This window comes from Schistocerca nitens, chromosome 9 (genome assembly GCF_023898315.1).
Source record: "Schistocerca nitens isolate TAMUIC-IGC-003100 chromosome 9, iqSchNite1.1, whole genome shotgun sequence".
NCBI classification, from domain to species: Eukaryota; Metazoa; Arthropoda; class Insecta; order Orthoptera; family Acrididae; genus Schistocerca; species Schistocerca nitens.
The window spans coordinates 76,033,336-76,050,509 of record NC_064622.1 but is presented as its reverse complement, the minus strand read 5'-3'; the positions used below and the strand labels follow the sequence as shown (position 1 = coordinate 76,050,509).

The 17,174-nt window shown below is 45.1% G+C and overlaps 1 protein-coding gene and 1 non-coding gene across 2 annotated transcripts in view; one reads left to right on the top strand and one right to left on the bottom strand.

Annotated features, from left to right (window-relative positions):
• Positions 1-17,174, bottom strand: part of LOC126204015 (translation initiation factor IF-2-like) — a 129,952-nt gene that overhangs the window by 92,025 nt on the left and 20,753 nt on the right. The gene's annotated exons all lie outside the window — the stretch shown is intronic.
• Trnap-cgg (transfer RNA proline (anticodon CGG)) lies at positions 3,176-3,250 on the top strand. The gene has a single exon. It is a non-coding gene; the product is annotated as a tRNA-Pro (tRNA).

The window sequence follows — 17,174 nt, the reverse complement described above, 5'->3', positions numbered from 1 at the left end:
TATTTCTGCCGTTCGGATCAACCTTTACAGCCGACAAAATGAGACTCCTTCCACTCCGCCAGTAAGAGAACTCAGCGAGTGGTCGCCCGGTGGGCTTAGTTCCTGCATCTGAGTCTGCGCGTTAGGCCGCCAGTCTGCTCGAGTTTGCTCAGGCAATGGTCACTGGCGGTTGGAACGATCGGTTGGTCTGTCGCATCGGTTGGTCGGTCGCGCACTGAGACACAAGATGACTTGTCGGTCTTGAGCGTCGGCGCATGTGAGGTCGCCACGTGAGTCCAGTGGGCCGCGGCGTATAGCGAGGGGTAGTGACTTTGCGGTCGACACGAGAGCAACAGGAGTCTACCCACGACATCAGTCTGGCCGGTGCGAGCTGCGACGCCGTGAGACGGGAGATTGGCGCGCCTTCCTGCGTCCGTTGAAGCGGCTGGCAGCGGGATTTGGGGGTGCTGCGCCAAGTCTTCGCGAGAAATCGTAGTTTATTAGAAGTTAAGTGATTGGTGATATGTTGTTTGATTTACTCTTGTTAAATTCTACTTGTTTTCTTGGTGAGGTCACCAGCCGTTTTGCTTTGGGGTCGTCCCACCATTCTTCTCCTTTTGCCCACCCGCGGGAAGGTGGTTGTTTATAAATTTGGTGGTCCGTTTTTCCCTTGTGGAGTAGGGGCGGGTTAGAGCAACCTGCGGTTCGGGTTGTTCGGTAATCTCCCTATCAATCTGCCGTACGTTAGTAGCTGCCTCTGTCATGTTTGTCGGATTTGGTGTATTAACGAATTTATTGCTTGGAGTGTAACGGCCTAATACCTGAAATATGTTTTGATCTTTGGAAACTTTGATATTATTGCCTATGATATTGAGAGGCGGTATCTGTGTACTGTAGAGCATCTTAACTATTGTTTGGCCAACCTTGTAGAATTTTATATAAGATTGCATTTCATGGGCTTTTATTTAAATGATCATTTTAGTATATAAAGTTGCCACCCTTTCACCGTAAGACTTTTCTTAGAAGTTAAAATCAAGTTGCACCTTCGGTGGCAAGGTTAATATTATTGATTGGAGATTCCATGGAGTGTTCTGCTCACCACGACCAGATAATGGATATAATTGGAAGGAGAAACAGCATTGGTCGTATATTTTTGTTTTATTATCCGCAAAATCGATTTTCAGTGCTGTAATATGCAGTTGAAATTGGTAGGCACTGGTACCAACAAGCTTGTTGATACCAGTGCCTACGAATTTTAACTGTATATTACAGCACTGAGGATGGTCACTAAGTGACCGAAAATCGATTTTGGGGATAATAAAACAAAAAATACGACCAATGCTGTTTCTCCTTCCAAGGTTAATATTTTAATTGTTAGTGTTTTGTAGCAGTTCCATCTCTCCTAGTGGGGGTGCATACTTTGTGTGCGTGTGTAAATTGTTAAAACTCTTATTTTAAAGTTATCTGATGTGTTGCAGATTTGCACCAGTGTAGTCTTTCAGAGGCTGTTGTGAGTGGTCATAACTACGGCCGTGTCAAAAGGGAGCGGCAAGGTTCTCTGCCCGAATGCTCATACAGTCAAAACTTGTTTCTTTCTGCCTCTGAATAGATTGTCACTTTAATATTTAGAGGGTGCTTTCTGATTATAATTTTAAATCTGTTTCTTTTAAAAAAATCTTTTAGGCACTATTAAAGTGTATGAAATTCCCATTTGTTAAAAGGAATTTGGTTATGATATCATCAGTTACTCCCTGGCAACTACTTCCATGCTTACATAGTGTGATTAAATGTGTTAGTGTTCTTGATGAATCGCCAGTAAATAAAATAAATTCTTATAAATATTCTTTGAAAATAAATCACGGTTCACTCCGTTCATTACAATAGCCTTAAGGCACCTTCCTGGGAGAGCCTATATATCCTCATGGTACCACTCTAATGGTAGACGTCGCAGCCGAGGTCTTACTGCGCCAATAGACTCCCCATCATCCACTTACTGCTTCCCGTGTAGTTCATCCTTCGTCGGGCCAAACTAGTTGCTCTTTGTGGTCTTCTGTTAGGCGGCAAGGGATCCAGTTAGTGCACACCTCTTACCACCCCAACTGGTGGGCGAGTGTGTCGGCACTACCGGCAGAGACATCCAGTTGAACAGCGAGTTGCTTGACTGTGATCCGTCCGTCACATCACACGAGCGTGTCCACACCTTCCAACACAGCAGAAGTCACAGCAGTATGCGGTCGGCCGGCACGAGGGAGATCGCACCTCATTGCGATGATGAGACGCCTCACTCGACCACTAACCGTGCTTTTGTTTACTGCCACGTGTCCGCAGATATTCTGCAAGCGTTTATGAATTTCTACGATGCTCTGGTTTTCCCCCAAAACAAATTCAATGACAGCTCTCTTCTTGGAACACACATCCGCTACAGACATCACGTAACATGGCCTTAGCGTTAATAATGGCGTCAATTAGGCGGGCAAACGAGTCCACAAGGTTCCTCTGGTTTGCTGCGAACCCGGATTATTATTTTCATTTTTGTCCAGATCCATCTCCCAATGTTAACATCTTTGTTCCGGTCCCATGCGTCTGTGTGACGTATTTGTGACACTCTCCACTCCCGCCCCCCTGCTCGCCCACCACATGACTGACTGACCCAACCATGACATGTTTCCATAACTATGTAAGTCCTCCATACTTTGGTTTTGGTATGTCAACCCCATGTACGCAAGTAGTTGCTCCTCTTGTTCGCAGTTGGTGGCACCTGGAGATGAAGCTTCAGGTTTAGAAACCTACCATGCAATGAATAAGAAATTACTGGAAAACTGATGTGAATTTTTTATTATATTAATGTTCCTCAATTGCTGATGTTCACCTTATCAAATATTTTGTACATCCTGCAAAGCTAACAAATAACAGGTATGCTGCTAGGAACCTATGAAGTGTCTTTGATGCAAGCAAAACATTATTAGAGTTCATTCAGGTATTCACAATGTTTCCAGAATGAGATTTTAACTCTGCAGCGGAGTGAAAATCTCATTCTGGAAACATCCACCAGGCTGTGGCTAAGCCATGTCTCCGCAATATCCATTCTTTCAGGAGTGCTAGTTCTGCAAGGTTCGCAGGAGAGCTTCTGTAAAGTTTGGAAGGTAGGAGACGAGGTACTGGCAGAAGTAAAGCTTTGAGTACCGGGCGTGAGCCGTGCTTCGGTAGCTCAGTTGGTAGAGCACTTGCCCGCGGAAGGCAAAGGTCCCGAGTTCGAGTCTCGGTCGGGCACACAGTTTTAATCTGCCAGGAAGTTTCATTCACAATGTTACCAAGTCGTCGTTGCTCTGCACCAGCCTCGGATGTCACTCGTCCTGCTGCTTGTTGTATTCCAGCTGACATCTGTCCAGTCAGCTTAGCCATTACATACCCGCCGGCCGCTGTGGCCGAGCGGTTGTAGGCGCTTCAGTCCGGAACCGCGCTGCTTCTGCAGTCGCAGGTTCGAATCCTTTCTCGGGCATGGATGTGTATGATGTCCTTAGGTTAGTTAGGTTTAAGTAGTTCTAAGTTCTATGGGACTTATGACCTCAGATGTTAAATCCCATAGTGCTCAGAGGCATTTGAATCATTTGAACCAACAAGCTAGTGGATATACTTGTCCTGCTTTCTTTGGTTTTCTGTCACAGTCTCCTTTCTGGTGAATGTTTTTCCTCACTCGGCAGACAGTATTTTAACGCATGATACCGCAATGCCAGTGTTGTTCAGAAGTATGATGCAATGTTCTTTCAGACATTAATGCTTGCCTGAAAGAACAAGCACTGTGGCCATTGCAGCCATTATGAAATACAGTAAATTAATTTGTACTCACAAATATGGACAACCATCAGCTATATAAACGAAAGACCAAAATTTGTGCCGCACCGGGGCTCAAACCTAGATTTACCACATATCGCGAGTGGTCCATTTACAATTAGGTTATGTGATCATGCTTCATGACCAGACGCGAACTTCCATACGTCATCAAACAAGTGACTACACTCGTACATCCAACGTGTTTATTCCTGTACAGGGCGATAAGTGGAAATCTGGGTTACAGTCCTGCTCCAGCACAAATTTTCATTGTCGTCATTCCATTATATACCTAATGGTGCTCTTGTCCATATTTGCAACTGCGAATACATTTCATGGCGTCGTAATGTGCAGACGACCTGACCCACTTGTGGCATACTGCCTCACTTCCTGCTTCTACCTGTGTCTCTGGCACGATTTCATTTTGCCTCTGACAATTTTAATGAGTTTAAATAAAAGTTGTAATTCCTCCTATCCTGTGCCGTAACAGGTCTTTTGTGAAGTGTCCGACCTAAATTCTCAACGACTGCTCGTAAAATGGTTAAGGAGGATCTATGATCACTGATAGTAGCAATTCCTTTCACGTTTGAAACCGATTTGTAACACTTACGTTAGATAACGGGTACATCGTAAAACTGTAAAGTACTGTGCATAGAGGAACAGTATAGCGTCAGAATGACGTGGAGGTTACAGCTGGTGACATGGCATAGCGACGCGGCGTCATCCATGTCAGAAGCTTCCTACTGGCTCAATAGGGCTTCAATATACCTATATTGCAACTCATTAAATTCTGAAGGTGGCAGGGGTAAAATACAGGGAGCGAAAGGCTACTTACAATTTGTACAGAAAGCAGATGGTAGTTATAAGAGTCGAGGGACATGAAAGGGAAGCAGTGGTTGGGAAGGGAGTGAGACAGGGTTTTTGCCTCTCCCCGATGCTATTCAATCTGTATATTGAGCAAACAATAAAGGAACCAAAAGAAAAGTTCGAAGTAGGTATTAAAATCCATGGAGAATAAATAAAAACTTTGAGGTTCGCCGATGACATTGTAATTCTGTCAGAGACAGCAAAGGACTTGGAAGATCAGTTGAACGGAATGGACATTGTCTTGAAAGGAGGGTATAAGATGAACATCAACAAAAGCAAAACGAGGATAATTGAATGTAGTCGTATTAAGTCGGGTGATGCTGAGGGAATTAGATTAGGAAATCAGACACCTAAAGTAGTAACGGAGTTTTGCTATTTGGGGAGCAAAATAACTGATGATGGTCGAAGTAGAGAGGATATAAAATGAAGACTGGCAATGGCAAGGAAAGCGTTTCTAAAGAAGAGAAATTTGTTAACGTCGAGTATAGATTTAAGTGTCAGGAAGTCGTTTCTGAAAGTATTTGTATGGAGTGTAGCCATGTATGGAAGTGAAACATGGGAGATAAATAGTTTAGACAAGAAGAGAATAGAAGGTTTCGAAATGTGGTACTACAGAAGAATGCTGAAGATTAGATGGGTAAATCACATAACTAATGAGGAGGTATTGAACATAATTGGGGAGAAGAGGAGTTTGTGGCACAACTTGACAAGAAGAAGGGATAGGTTGGTAGGACATGTTCTGAGGCATCGAGGGATCACCAATTTAGTACTGGGGGGCAGGGTGGAGGGTAAAAATCGTAGAGGGAGACCAAGAGATGAATACACTAAGCAGATTCAGAAGGATGTAGGCTGCAGTAGGTACTGGGAGATGAAGAAGCTTGCACAGGATAGAGTAGCGTGGAGAGCTGCATCAAACCAATCTCAGGACTGAAGACCACAACAACAACAACAACATTAAGTGTATAGTGTAATGTGATGTGACTAAAACTACAGGAATCATTAAATGCCAGCTCTTAAAAAGTTAAACTGTGTACTTCTTACCGCAGACCGAGTAGTTAAGGATTCCCTCCAAATATCACCATTACAGTACTACATCTGCCACTTCTATACGAGCCCATGACAGAGTGCTTCCACTGAAGCGAAAGGACATGGCTGAAGACGTAATGTTAATGGAATTCAGGAAAAAAAAAGATGTGATGGATTTGGACACCGACAATCGATAATCTCGCAACTATGGTTTCTTCTTACAAGTAGAGGGACTAGGGCCATTTCATGCAAACACAAGGAGAGCGCCACTGGCAACGCATGACACAAGTATCTAGTCCCTGAGGATTATGGTTCCTTTACGAAATCTTAACGCTGCGAATTGTAGACCATTGCATGTAGACTGTGTACATACACCTACATATTCAGCAAGCCATCTTATGGTGTATGGCGGAGGGTACTTCGTTATATGTTGCAGTCACGAATGATCCGCGGAGGATCATTTTTTAATAATTCTCCGTGTGACCTCAAAAGTCTCTGATATTATCTTAATGGTCTTTTCTCGAGATATACATGTGATGAAGCAATACATTGGTTGACACTTCTAGGCCTCTCTTGAGGCATCTGCCACTGAATAGCTGAGCATCTCCATTGTGCTTGGTGTTTACTGATCGGACCTCCAGATGCGCTGTTTTTCTTTAGATCTTATTTATTTCCTCTATCTGTTCTGTCAGATCTATGCAGGTCTTACGGTATTTCACTATAATTTTCTAGCATTGATGCTTCTCTGTATTCATCAATATCACCCTCAAAAAGCTTCATTGAAGTTTCACTAGCATCATCCAGGCCATTTATATATATCGCGAAAAATAATAATCTTTCGCTCGAAAGATGATTTGTTGCGTTCTGTTTGCTAGGAACTCTTCAATCTAAAATCACAGCTGGCCATATTGATACAGCAACAAATCGGTCTGTTTCATTCACAGGTTGGTCATGAACACGTTCAAACACAACAGCTCATTTCTCCTAGTCATCTACATCTACATGACTACTCTGCAGTTCACACGCAACTGACTGCCAGAGGCTTCGTCGAACCACTTTCACATTATTTCTGTTGCATTCCACTGTCTAACGGCGCCCAGGAAAACGAACACTTAAATCTTTTCGTACTAGCTCTGATTCCACTTATTTTATTACAATTGTCACTACTCCCTATGTGGATGGGTGCCAAACAAAATATTTTCGCATTAATAGGACAACGCTGGAGATAGAAATATCGTGAAGAGATCTCGCCGAAACGAAAAACGCCTTGGTTTTAACGGTTGCAACTCCAATTCGCGTATATATCCGTGGCACTACCTCCCCTATTTCGCGATAATACAAACTAAGCTGCCCTACTTTGAATTTTTTCGATGTCGTCCGTCAGTCCCATCTCGTAGTGATCCCATCCTGACCAGAAATACTCTAGCAGAGGACAGAGAAGCGTTGTGTAGTCAGACTCTTCAGTAGTCCTGTTGCATCTTCTAAGTACTTTGCCAATAAAATGCAGTCTTTGGTTTCCCTTCCCCACAACGTTATATATGTTTTCGTACCAGTATAAGTTGTTCGTAATGGTGATTCATACATATTTAGTTGAATTGACAGGCTTTAGATTTGTGTGATTTATCGTATAACCGAGATTTAGCGAACTCCTTTTAGTGTGCACGTAGATGACCTCGCATTTCCCATAATTTATGGTCAGTTGCCACTATTTGTACCAAATAGATGTTGTTGTTGTTGTGGTCTTCAGTCCTGAGACTGGTTTGATGCAGCTCTCCATGCTAGTCTAACCTGTGCAAGCTTCTTCATCTCCCAGTACCTACTGCAACTTACATCCTTCTGAATCTGCTTAGTGTATTCATCTCTTGCTCTCCCTCTACGATTTTTACCCTCCACGCTGCCCTCCAATACTAAATTGGTGATTCCTTGACGCCTCAGAACATGTCCTATCAACCGATCCCTTCTTCTAGTCAACCATACGCCTTGCCGTTGGTGGGGAGGCTTGCGTGACTCTGCGATACAGATAGCCGTACCCCACAACGGAGGGGTATCTGTTGACAGGCCAGACAAACGTATGGTTCCTGAAGAGGGGAAGCAGCCTTTTCAGTAGTTGCAGGGGCAACAGTCTGGATGATTGCCTGATCTGGCCTTGTAACACTAATCAAAACGGCCTTGCTGTTCTGGTACTGCGAACGGCCGTAATTTTTCCCGAGGGCATGCAGCTTTACCACATAGATTTTGCAGTTCTGAAGACCTAACTAGACGGTAAAGGAGGAGCATCATTTACAAACATTCTACGAGGGCTGCTCAGATTGACTCCTACATTACTTTCATACATGGTGCAGTAACACGGTGAACACCGCCCATGTTCGACGTCAGCGTGCGGTAACCACTCACAGACGGCAGGTGGCAGCATAAGCAGTGGAGGATATACTAATTACGCGCTAGCAATAAACAATAGATACACTAATTACACAAACTACAAGAAAAAAGCAGAAGATTCCAGTGAGGTATCCTCGGCTAAGGGTCGACGTATGAAACGTCCCCTTAGAAAAATTAATGAATTACTGTGCTGATAAACCGCTTACGTTATTTGATTTTCAAACTGCTGAGCAAAACGGAACGGACATTTCTCTCTTTACTTATTCTGATCATGACTAAACTGACACACATTATTTTTATCGCAACGCAATCTGAATTCCAAAAATCCCTACAAAAGAATGATGCTGACTAACAACGAATCACTTACCTCACAAAAACTTCACTACTCGAACTACTGCAATACAGCGAGAGCCACTACTGCCAGCTAAATAAAAAATTCTAACTAATGAAGGGACTAACTACTGATAGGCATAGTTAGCAAATGAAAGATTTTGATAAAGAACAAACAATGTATTCTCCTTAATAGTGTTCAAAAGTCATTATATATACACTCCTGGAAATTGAAAGAAGAACACCGTGAATTCATTGTCCCAGGAAGGGGAAACTTTATTGACACATTCCTGGGGTCAGATACATCACATGATCACACTGACAGAACCACAGGCACATAGACACAGGCAACAGAGCATGCACAATGTCGGCACTAGTACAGTGTATATCCACCTTTCGCAGCAATGCAGGCTGCTATTCTCCCATGGAGACGATCGTAGAGATGCTGGATGTAGTCCTGTGGAACGGCTTGCCATGCCATTTCCACCTGGCGCCTCAGTTGGACCAGCGTTCGTGCTGGACGTGCAGACCGCGTGAGACGACGCTTCATCCAGTCCCAAACATGCTCAATGGGGGACAGATCCGGAGATCTTGCTGGCCAGGGTAGTTGACTTACACCTTCTAGAGCACGTTGGGTGGCACGGGATACATGCGGACGTGCATTGTCCTGTTGGAACAGCAAGTTCCCTTGCCGGTCTAGGAATGGTAGAACGATGGGTTCGATGACGGTTTGGATGTACCGTGCACTATTCAGTGTCCCCTCGACGATCACCAGTGGTGTACGGTCAGTGTAGGAGATCGCTCCCCACACCATGATGCCGGGTGTTGGCCCTGTGTGCCTCGGTCGTAAGCAGTCCTGATTGTGGCGCTAACCTGCACGGCGCCAAACACGCATACGACCATCATTGGCACCAAGGCAGAAGCGACTCTCATCGCTGAAGACGACACGTCTCCATTCGTCCCTCCATTCACGCCTGTCGCGACACCACTGGAGGCGGGCTGCACGATGTTGGGGCGTGAGCGGAAGACGGCCTAACGGTGTGCGGGACCGTAGCCCAGCTTCATGGAGACGGTTGCGAATGGTCCTCGCCGATACCCCAGGAGCAACAGTGTCCCTAATTTGCTGGGAAGTGGCGGTGCGGTCCCCTACGGCACTGCGTAGGATCCTACGGTCTTGGCGTGCATCCGTGCGTCGCTGCGGTCCGGTCCCAGGTCGACGGGCACGTGCACCTTCCGCCGACCACTGGCGACAACATCGATGTACTGTGGAGACCTCACGCCCCACGTGTTGAGCAATTCGGCGGTACGTCCACCCGGCCTCCCGCATGCCCACTATACGCCCTCGCTCAAAGTCCGTCAACTGCACATACGGTTCACGTCCACGCTGTCGCGGCATGCTACCAGTGTTAAAGACTGCGATGGAGCTCCGTATGCCACGGCAAACTGGCTGACACTGACGGCGGCGGTGCACAAATGCTGCGCAGCTAGCGCCATTCGACGGCCAACACCGTGGGTCCTGGTGTGTCCGCTGTGCCGTGCGTGTGATCATTGCTTGTACAGCCCTCTCGCAGTGTCCGGAGCAAGTATGATGGGTCTGACACACCGGTGTCAATGTGTTCTTTTTTCCATTTCCAGGAGTATATATATATATATATATATATATATATATATATATATATATATATATATATATATATATATATATATATCAGTTCATGACATCCATTCTTACAAATTCACTGTCTCTGATGGACACACGTCCAGATCATCCGCTCTCAAAACTCCGCCATCTCTCTCTCCACATCCACCACTGCTGGCGGCTCACCTCCAACTGCGCAACGCTACGCGCTGTTAACAGCGAACTGCCCAACACTACAATAGCGACTATTGCAACAATGCCGACCAGCAACAGACTGCACACAGCACAGCCAGTGATTTTCATACAGAGCGCTACATGGCGTTACCAACATAAAGACCTAAACAGCCTACTTACAATACAAAGTGTACCAGAGAGATGTGGAAAACAGTACAGCCGTTGTCGTGATGCGGAAACGGAGCGATTTATGTTAAGCCCAGAAGCCCAAGATCACTGGCTTGCGGGCCAAGGTTGGAAGCAATTCCGAAACCGCTAAGCCTGTAAACTGTTTGCTTGCCTCCGTGGTTACAGTATAATGTATTTGATAAAATGGCCTATCCAAAACCGGTATCGAGAGAACTGTAGTGGACCACGGGCCGTAGATATAAGGATGAACGACGGCTGCAGAAATGTGTACAGGTGAATAGACGTGCAGCTGTTGAACAACTAACCGCCCAGATGAACCAAGGGTCTACCAACAGTGCCTCCTCAACGACGAACACCAGAATGAGTTTACTGTACATATCCCGCTACCAAATTCCCCAAATTTTGAGTCAGTCGAGAAATTGTGGGACCACTTCGATTGGACTGTTCGCGCCATTGATCCGCAACCGAGAAATATAGTCCAGCTGGGAATGACACTGGATTCGGCATGGGTCCACATCCCTTTCGGTGCCTTCCAGAATCAAACTATCTTTCTACTCGTCTCGCAGTGGTCCGCTCTCTCAGTGGTGGTTATTTGGGCTTTTGACAGGTGGCCACATGAATGTTGCTGGACGGTGTAGATTAGAAACAGCGAAGACATGTAACACTTCTTGACATTCTTCGAAGTCTCCACGTCGTCCCACCTTAGAGCGCTGATTGCTTACAGCCGACTGGCACATACGCGCCGCTTCAATGCCGTAACTTACGCCAGCAGCAGAAGATCACGTGACCGACTAGTAACACTTGTGCACCTTCTACAGCGCTCCAAATCGACCATTGAGGTCTTGCTTGGGAATGATTAATACTTTGTTCGGAGAGCTCACACTTGTGGCTTAGTACCTTAGTACCTTTCTTATCGACCTTAGTGTTGAGCGTCTATCATGGATAGCACGGCGTCTTTTGTGTGGCGCAGCATAGTGGTCTCTCTTCAGCGCGAGAAGCCGTGTGAAACTACAGGGCGCCTAGAGGAAATTCGGTCACGGACTGACGTAAGACGAATGTCCGCTGATTTCAGCCCGGCCTGCCGACAATGCAGAAGACATTACGAGTGGTTAATTACGGCTCGTCCAGTCACTTCCTGGTCAGGCCAGGTGCCGCGGCTGCCGCATTAATAATTCAAACGGCGAATAGGAATTACGGGCAGCTCCGCAGCGGCGGCGGCGCGGCGTCCTTCGGAGCGATACGGCTCGCTAGCCCCGCACAACGGCGGACGAACAATGGACGCGGCCAAAAATACTGCGCCTCATAACAAGCGCCTATTGTCACATCCTTCAAAGATCCAGATTGGAAACAATCTGAGATGGAACGGACGGCAGGAAAAGGGCCCGGAAAAAAAAAAAAAATGGAAGGGAATGATCTCTCACGGAGTTTAGAGCTCGGCGGAAACGGGAGAGCGCGGTGTGGGAAGTGGAGGCAGGCGGGCGAGCAAGCAGTCGGACGGGCGCGCAAGGCGGCCCCAAGGCCTGCGCTGGCGCTAGCGCACTGGCTGCTGGCGGCCGCGGCGGCGGTGGCGCGCCAGTGACTCAACATCCTGCCGGCGGGGGCGCTAGGGCGCGACCTCCCGCTCCGGCGCCGTCGCCCGGAGCAACGAGTCCTGATCGCGACGTACGAGCAAATAATGAACCGCATTGACTCACTTCCCGCACCGCGCACAGAGGACGTTTTAAAGTCATTGATAGCCGGAGTCGGCCGCTGGGCGCTCTCGCCACTGTGCGTTGCGAGAACAGGACGCGCTAAAAGATCAGCAGGTGCCCGAAAGCGGTTACAAGGTTTACATATAAATTACGTATATACAGGGTCCATATTTACATTTGTCTGCATGTTGCTTGTAATGTTACCAACCCCTCTTCTGGATGACTGTTAGGGGTCGTAATGATTACCCAACAATATCTCCTTTTGCATTTGTTATTTTCTGGATTTTATTTTATTGTTATGTGTTAATTTAGACTGGCAATGGCAAGGAAAGCGTTACTGAAGAAGAGAAATTTGTTAACATCGAGTATTGATTTCAGAGTCAGGAAGCCGTTTCTGAAAGTATTTGTATGGAGTGTAGCCATGTATGGAAGTGAAACATGGACGATAAATAGTTTGGACAGAAAGAGAATAGAAGCTTTCTAAATGTGGTGCTACAGAAGAATGCTGAAGATTAGATGGGTAGATCATGTAACTAATGAGGAGGTATTGAATAGGATTGGGGAGAAGAAAAGTTTGTGGCACAACTTGACTAGAAGAAGGGATCGGTTGGTAGGACATTTTCTCAGGCATCAAGGGATCACCAATTTAGTATTGGAGGGCAGTGTGGAGGGAAAAATCGTAGAGGGAGACCAAGAGATGAATACACTAAGCAGATTCCGAAGGATGTAGGTTGCAGTAAGTACTGGGAGATGAAGAAGCTTGCACAGGATAGAGTAGCATGGAGAGCTGCATCAAACCAGTCTCAGGACTGAAGACCACAACAGCAACAACATGTGTTAATTTTCTCCTCTTGCAAACTAAACTCAACTACAGCACTTGTTACAAAAACTGAAACAACTAAAATTCCACTTCTAGATATCATTGTATATTTGTAATAACTATTTAAAGATATAGGAGGAAGGTGGGAACGCAACTGTCGGTAGGTAAGGGTGTAGCCACTTCTCGACTTAGGGTTCTAGACTCGCTGTGCAATTTCGATGGCCAATTCACAGGACCAGGCCAAGCGGTGTGTGGAGGACATGCATGCGGTTATCTTGGCTGGGGGCGTGTCAGTGGTGGGTCTGCGAGTCTTGGACAGGGGAGAGGGGGCCCAGGGAGGACTCAGGGTGTTACACCCGTCCTCCTAACTAACAAGCTTGTGGAGCTGCCTTACATTATTAGTGAGACGCTCTTGACTTACGGGGAAATATGCTGATCCCATGTTATGAAGAGTCAAACGCAAAGGACACGTTTTTTTTTGTTTTTTTTTTAACTGTCAGCAACTCAAACCTACAGCGAATAATTTAATGTATTTTATTTATTTATTTAACTTGGTCTGATTAGGGCCATCAGGCCCCCTCTTGCATTGGGCAAGGGTTTCACACATACAGTACCTACTTTACAACATACCTACCTGTGAAGTAACAATTTTATGAGGGTTGCCCAGAAAGTAAGGCCCCGCACTTTTTTTTTCAGCCGAAAACTATGCTATGAATGCGAAAGTTATGTATGTATTATTTGAATTCTCCTGAGTGAGTGCGCCAAGTTTCCGTCACTTCCGACAGACAGCGTGGATGCAGGACAGTTTCAAAATGGCGTCTGTAGGTGATGTACGTTACAAGCAACGTACCGTCATTGAATTTCTCACTGCAGTAAAAGAAACTGCGGGGAATGTTCAGAAACGCTTGTGCAAAGTCTGTGGAGTATATGCTGTCGACAGAAGTACAATTAGTCGCTGGGAACGGAAGGTGAGGTCATCAGAAGGCGGTTCGGTGGGGCTCCACGATTTGTAGCAGTCGGGGCTGTCACACGGCTGTCACACCTGACACACCTAACCTGGCCCCTCGGACTTCCACTTGTTTGACTATTAAAGGATGCCATTCGTGAAGAGATTTTGAGGAAGATGAGGAGGTGATTCATACAGTGAAGTACTGACTCTGCCAACAGGACAAGCATCGATACCGACAGAACATACACGCTCTTGTTTCACGTTGGAGGAAGGGCATAGAAAGGCATGGAGATTACGTGGAAAATATACAGTGTGTACATAAAACACCACTCTTTTGTGCATGTAATTCTCATTATGTTCAATAAAGAACTGTTAAAAAATGCGATTTATCAGTTTCTGGACAACCCTCGTAATATGACAAACAGCATTAAAATGATCTTGGGTATTTATAACCTCGTCAGCTATACTATATAGAGCTGAAGCAGTTATTAATAGCCAAGATGACTACTCATAGCTGTGGTTGCCCTACTTATTGTCTGTAGTATTAAAATGGTTTCAGTGTCTACCGTGACAATGTGAGTGAATAATACCATGAACTACTAAAGTTAATGCTGGCAGTACTTCTATTAACGCTGCTCCTGCCACTAATAACGATAAATAGTAAGAATAGTCATAATGATAATAATTTATTTATTTTTATTTTTTTATTTATTGATTTATTTAACCTGGCAAGATTAGGGCCATCAGGCCCTCTCTTACATCTAACCAGGCATTCTACTTATTTTACATTCATATGTTTTAGTAGGCATGTTAAACTACATCTAGTACAAAAAGTGAAATAAACAATTTGAAAGGTACACCTGGAAAAATACATACATATAGAGTTTATATTCTTAGATCACAAGTACTGTTATAATTAGACATTATTGAACAGACAGATTTGAGATAGGAGTGCTGGCAGCAGGGAGTATGAGGGAGACTCATGGTGAAGGGAGGAGAAGAATAGAGAGACATGATGAAACATAATTAAGGAAATATAAAGGAAAAGAATATTGCGAGGCTAATAGAGGTGGATGAAGAGGAAGGCATCTCAGGAGCAACATAGGAGACGCTAGCTTTGCTATTTGCCAGATGAGGGGATTGTCCTTGTACATTAATTTTGTGGAGAACTTTATAAGGATGATAGTAGGAAATGCTTCAGCTTCTTCTTAAAAGCAGCAGGAGATTGAATTTTGCGCAAGGTAAGGGGCAGTTTGTTCCAGAGGCGGACAGCGGCAACTGAGAAGGAGTTTGCAAAAGTTTTTGTTTTGTGAGTGGGCACAGTTAGGATACCAAATAAGAGTGACCTCGTGTTTCGATTATGATGACATGACAGGTTTTTAATCTCTGAAGCAAGGTACTGGGGTGTTTGCGCCTCGAGGAGTCGGTGGAGTAGACATAGAGTGTGGTAGTCGCGCAATTTGTCCGGCCGCAGCCACCCTAGCTGGGAGTATGAAGCACTAACATGATCGTATCGGCGAATGTTGCAGGTGTAACGCACACAGGCATTCATGGTTAGCTCTAGCCGTCTTTTGTTTTCACTGCTCATGCCTTGTTGAATCACATCACAATAGTGGAGGTTCGGTAGAACGAGTGCTTGCACGAGCTGGCGTTTCAAGTCCTGTGGAAATATGTTCCGAAACTTTTTGAGAGCATAGAGACAAGCAGACGTCTTTCGGCACACTGCGACTGTATTCTCCGCCCAGTTGAGATGCTCATCCAAAGTTACACCCAGGTTCTTCACTGTTTTCTGATATGGTATTGGAGTACCGTCGAGCAGAATAGGAGGTAGCCGTTCGCGGAAATCTGAACTTATTAATTTCTGATGGGCTATTAAGATTACTTGCGTCTTTTTTGCATTTAGTTTAAGCCCCAGGTTTTTCGCCCATGTCACTACTGAAGACAGATCATCATTCATCTGAGCGATTGCAGTGTTTACATCTTCAGGTCTGACGCTTAGGTAGAGCTGGAGGTCGTCGGCATAGAAATGATACTTACAGGAGGACAGAACCGATGAAATATCGTTGACATATAAAGAAAACAAAAGTGGTCCTAAGACTGATCCTTGTGGCACTCCCGAGGAAACATGTTTCCAGGAAGATTTTTCATTTACGCAGACAACACATTGCTGTCTGTCTTTTAAGTAGCTTTCAAACCATCTCATTGCACTTTCAGAGAAATTAAGCTGTTGCATTTTTCTGAGCATTATGTCAAAGTTAACAGTGTCAAAAGCTTTGCTGAAGTCCAGTAGCGTCAATATTGTTGCCTTTCGATTGTCGATGGCATATTTCAGGTCATCAGTTACTTTAATTAGAGCAGTGTTTGTGCTGTGATGTTTACGGAAACCGGATTGAAATTTGTCATATAGGCTGAATTCATGCAAGTGTTCAGTGATTTGGTCATGAACAATATATTCAAGTGCTTTGGAAACAGCAGGCAGTATGCTAATTGGTCGGTAATCACTAGGCAGTTGCGGGTTTTCGATCTTAGGGATGGGTCGAATTAGGCTTCTTTTCCATGCAGTGGGATATATTCCGTTCACGAGGGAAAAATTAAATATGTCAGTTAAGACAGGCACTAAGATATCGGCAACATTCTTAATCATGGTTATACCGATACTGTCGTTGCCTATTGCATCAGAAGAGATTCTCATTATTGCTTTTCTTGCCGTATTTGTTGTTACATGTTTTAGATGGAAGGTATCGTTGTTAGTTATCCTGTTTAGGGATTCTTGTGGACGGTAATTATCAGCTGTGCTGGTATTCAGAGGTGCAGAGAAGAATTCATTTAATTCGTTAGCTGACACATGAAAAGTGGTTTCCGATTTTGCCTTTCCGACCCCCAAGCTACGGAGATTCTTCCATAGAGTCGTGGGCGTCAGATCGCTGCATACAAGGGAGCGAGCGTGCCTGATTTTAGCATTGCGAATGCATTGTTTCACTCTGTTCCGTAGCTTTCTATATTCTTCGAAACGCTCGGGTTTCGGATCTGCCTTGAAACGCCTGTGGGCAGCATCCCTATTAGTCATCATTTGACGTAATTCAGCTGTCAGCCATGGAGCAGGAGATTTTCTTACACGGATTGTGCGCACAGGTGCATGTTTGTCATAGAGGGCAGTGAGTTTATCACCAAGTTCATTAATTTTGCCGTCGATTGTGGGTTTTCTGATTATTTGATGCCATGAGATTTCTGAGCAATCGGCTGTTAGAGCGTCAAGGTCAATACGTTTCATGTTCCTACAAGTTATGTAACGCGATTTGATCC